Source organism: Leptonychotes weddellii, chromosome 13, assembly GCF_054177405.1.
Source record: "Leptonychotes weddellii isolate Sample4059 chromosome 13, ASM5417740v2, whole genome shotgun sequence".
NCBI classification, from domain to species: domain Eukaryota; kingdom Metazoa; phylum Chordata; class Mammalia; order Carnivora; family Phocidae; genus Leptonychotes; species Leptonychotes weddellii.
In genome coordinates, this window is record NC_138381.1 from 13,685,824 (window position 1) to 13,686,303 (window position 480).

The window sequence follows — 480 nt, forward strand, 5'->3', positions numbered from 1 at the left end:
TGTTGAAGTGATTTCTCCGTGGTGCTTAATTTCCTACCAAAATTTAGAGCAAAAAACAAAACAAAACAGGGTTTTTGTTTTGTTTTTGGTGGGGGGGCATGGTGTGCTTAGCTTAGTGTGTTACCGTGTTGGGCCACAGAGTGCCTGAATATTTGGTCAGCGTTATTCTGGGTGTTTCTCTGAGGGTGTTTTGGGTGAGAGTAACATTTAAATTGGTTGACTAAATAAAGCAGATTGCTCTTCCCAAAGTGGGTGGGCCACTGAAGTCCCGAATAGAATAAAAAGGCTGACCCTCTGAATAAGAGAATTCTCCTGCCTGATGGCCTTGGAACTGGCTCTGCAGGTTTTGGATTTGCCAGCCTCCATAATTGCATGAGTCAATTCCTTATTATTTATCTGTCACCTATTGGTTCTGTTTCTCTAGGGAACCTTGACTAAGAGATGGATGCCTTCAGAAAATACTGCTATTTCTGAATTTCC